This window comes from Nansenia antarctica (assembly GCF_963989245.1).
Source record: "Nansenia antarctica genome assembly, chromosome: 14".
NCBI classification, from domain to species: domain Eukaryota; kingdom Metazoa; phylum Chordata; class Actinopteri; order Argentiniformes; family Microstomatidae; genus Nansenia; species Nansenia antarctica.
The window spans coordinates 11,819,624-11,823,351 of NC_137684.1; the positions used below are offsets into that span (position 1 = coordinate 11,819,624).

The 3,728-nt window shown below is 44.6% G+C and overlaps 1 pseudogene across 1 annotated transcript; it reads right to left on the reverse strand.

The window, feature by feature from the left end:
• Positions 1 to 432: 432 nt before the first annotated feature.
• Positions 433 to 1,082, reverse strand: LOC308169843 (INO80 complex subunit E-like; annotated as a pseudogene). Its single transcript has one exon. The product of its transcript is annotated as an INO80 complex subunit E-like (transcript).
• Positions 1,083 to 3,728: the final 2,646 nt, after the last annotated feature.

The following is a 3,728-nucleotide window of genomic DNA, read 5'->3' on the forward strand; positions in this document are numbered from 1 at the left end:
TTTTTTTTTATACTTAGATCTTATTAACAGCCACAATGTGCATTCATTTATTTAACAATTGATTACATTTCCATAAAATAATTATGTACATCTTAAATAAAATATCAAACAAGTCAACATTCTTCTTCTCCTCTTCATTGTCTTCAATCTTAAACACAGGAATGAAACAACACATAAAGGCCAACTTGGAAGGAGGCTAGCAGGCAAGAAGTAATTTAATTGCTTAGGCACACTTTAGCTAACAGGCATAACGTCAGAACAAACTGCTTTCCCTGCAAAGTCATCTGCCCTTAGAAATCCAGCATTTTCTGTTGTTTTGACCCACTACCAGACTGCATTCTGTGCCTGGAACACAAGGTACAAGAGAGGCAGTTCTAGTTCCCCAGACAGCCAGCGAGCAAAGGCAAGCCTCAAGAATGAATATGAAACTCCTTAAGCAGCCAGAGTGGAGGAGAAAGAAGGGGTATCTCCGTCGCTCTCCCCCTCTTCCTCCGCAGCGTCTCCACTCAGCATCTGCCGGGGCACCCAGCTGAACGGGGCGCTGGCCGCGGGGGGGGGGGCGCCAGGGGGGCCACCACCTTCCCCGACGTCTCTTTCCTGTGTTTGGGCGTCTTTGTCTTTCTCTCTTTCTTCATTCGCTCAGCTGGGGGAGCCAAATACTCCGGTGGGAAGGGCAACGTGTTGAGGTAGGGCGTAGTGCCTGCAGACTGAAGGGAGTTCACTCCAGGGCGTGAAAGGAGGGAAAGATGAGGGGATGAGGATGAAGGAAGGGTAACACCAGGACTACTCCTTCTCTTCTTTCCTCCATCTCTCTCTCTTTCCCTGTCCCTGTGTCCCTCTCCTTCACTGTTCTCTGAGGATGCTGTAGCATCTGAGTCTGAAGAGTCCTCGTCCACCCTCTCATATTGTAACAGTCTGTCGAGAAGAAAGCTTTTGTCTCCGGAAACTTTAAGCAGCTTTCTCTGAGATCTTCTAAGTTCTTCCTGAAAACATTCCTGCTCATAAACCAGAAATTTCAATTTGCGTTTAAGGTTTTTGTATTTCCTCTTGTAATCCACCTCCATATCGGCTTGACCGTTCATTTCTGACACGGGGATGATGAACACACGTTTATGGGAATTCTGACTTCACTTCGGTCCTCTTCTCAGCCGCAGTCCACACACGGCTGTCTTCCAAAAGATAAGTTAAATACAGAAGTGTGAACCAGTTTATAGCATATCGTTTTTTGACTAATGTGAGGGGCCGACGATGGACTTTTAGCTGCTACAGTTAGCTACTCGTGTGTGTTGCACTCCTTCGTTTAGAATACCAAAAATCCACAGGACTCCGATGTAAAAAGATATCAAAAGTTTTATTCCAATTTCCACAGGTAAGATCTCCTTTACATGAGCAAGATTGTGAATTTCGTAAACTATGTTTTGCAACTACGACTACGGTCAAAAAACTATATGCTTCCAGTCTCAAATCCAATCACCGACACACTGCCTAGAACAATCTAGAAAACAAAACAACATCACATTTTTAAACAATTTAAACAAAACCAATATCACATTTTTCACAAGATTAAAACCTCTTTTAACGCACTAGAGGCGATGACTAAGCATGAGACTCGGCACGGGAGCGACGTGCCTCAAAAGAATCGTCCAAACTACTAACTTTCTTGTTGTAAACACTTAACCAGTGTCCGTGTCAAGCCTGACTGTGTGATAAGTCCATAACATGTTATTGGTCAGGAGCGTAACTCCAAATAATCCAATACAAGTTGGAAATCCAGCTAATGGTGAACACTTCTGCTAACAAAATAGAATAGTTCGGCTCTTGACATTGTACAAACTGAACATGACAACGTATTAAACTGTTCCAGCAATCCTCACTCAGCTCTGCCTATGACTGTCGATACTCTTCCTGTAGTGATGATAAAGAAGATGACATTAATAATCGGATACACCTGTCCCCTATAACATCTGTAGTGTATAACACCTGTAGTGTATAACACCTGTAGTCTATAACACTGCCACGCCGCCAATGTTGGGGTCCAGGAAGTTGTGTGTTTTGACGACCGCGGTTTTCTTCTCCGAGGCGGCCTTCTTGGCCTCCAGGCGGCGCTGTCGGCAGGACTTGGCCGGCTCGGGGAGCTTGCGGACGGCGCGGCGGAAGTTGTCCAGCACCTGGATGGCACCGGACTTCATCTTCTGCCGCTGGCCCTCCTCGCTGCCGTGCTCGTCGGTGAGCAGAGATGGAGCATGTAAATAAACAGGCCAGTTGTAACTGAGTGGTTATTTTTATTTTCTGGTTCCAAGAGTCATAATGATCACCACAGAAAAAGGTCATGTAAGTCAACGTCAAAATAGAATCTAGATGCATCAAAACAACTCAACACAGTCTTCAGTAAGGTTTGTCAACACAGATCCAATACAGAACACAAGTAACAATTAACAAGATCTTCAGGTCTGCGCTCGTACACTGAATACTACCAGAACACTTTATATACAGCATATTGGTTAACAACTAAATTGGTACAATCAGTAACGTAGCCCTTTGAGGAAGGTGTGCCCAAGCAAATGATGAAAATGTACAAGAAATAAAAAGAAAGAAATACAATAACAAAATGACACATTGAAAGACAGAAAACAAACAATAATGAGATTTAGTTTGGTGTTGGAAGCTCATAACTTACAGGCACCATATGCAGGATTGCTGGAACCCCCCTTGTAGAGGGGCAGCACATGGAGCTGCTCGTCCTCGGGGATCTCCCCCACCTTGCGGTTGTCCTCTTTCGTCAGGGTGCACACCTGGGAGAGAGGCGGTGGTGGGGGGGGGGAAGGGGAGAGGGGGCGTGCCGCGTCACGGGCCCCTCTCTCTTGTCCTTGGTCTGGCCTGGTCCCGGACTAGCCCCTGCCGCCGCCCCGTACTTGCGCTTTTTGCCGTAGGCCTTGATCTCCTCCTGGGAGAGGCCCAGTAGAGCGGCCTCCTGCTGCCTCTGCCGCGCCCGCTCCGCGTGCACATTCATCTTGGCCTCCCACATGGCCAGGCCGTGGACGGGCTGGTTCAGGTTCTTGTGCTGATAGAAGACCAGGGAGATGCGCGTGGGGTGGGAGCGGTCGGGCCTCTTCAAGAAACGGCTCAAGGAAATTTAAAATTTTAAAGTCTTATGTCTTAAGTCTTAAGAGATTGTCAAAAGAGACTCTGGAAATGAAACGTTGATAACTTTTGAGCCAAAGGCTGCACACACGTAATTCAAGTTGCTCTGATTGTCATTTAGATATACGGTATAATAGTACAGGCATTTTGTGAGAAAAGAGGAGGGAACCTCAGACAAATTGCAACAGAAAATCTTTCAACTGTTTATTGCTCATAAATGTCTCCTATATGACGTATAAAAAGTCTTAAGAAATCCAAGTGGTGGAAAGTATATTTTTTTTACCATAACCTGGTAACACGTTTTTGCTTCCAAAAATGACATTATAAAGCTTAAACATTTTGAAACTTAAATCGAATCACTAAATTATTATACTTTTATACAAGGCAACATAAATTGGCAGTAATCAACATTAATATAGGCATTGATTAACATCAATTGAAAACAATATTATTAAAATATCACTTTTATGTTACTTTCAAAATATTTGTGACTAGATTTGCAGATTTGTGGCAGCCGAACCACTCTTTTTTTTCTCGCATCTCTCCTTTCTATATTGGTCTCTGAGGCTTCGCCACCTCTTCCTACA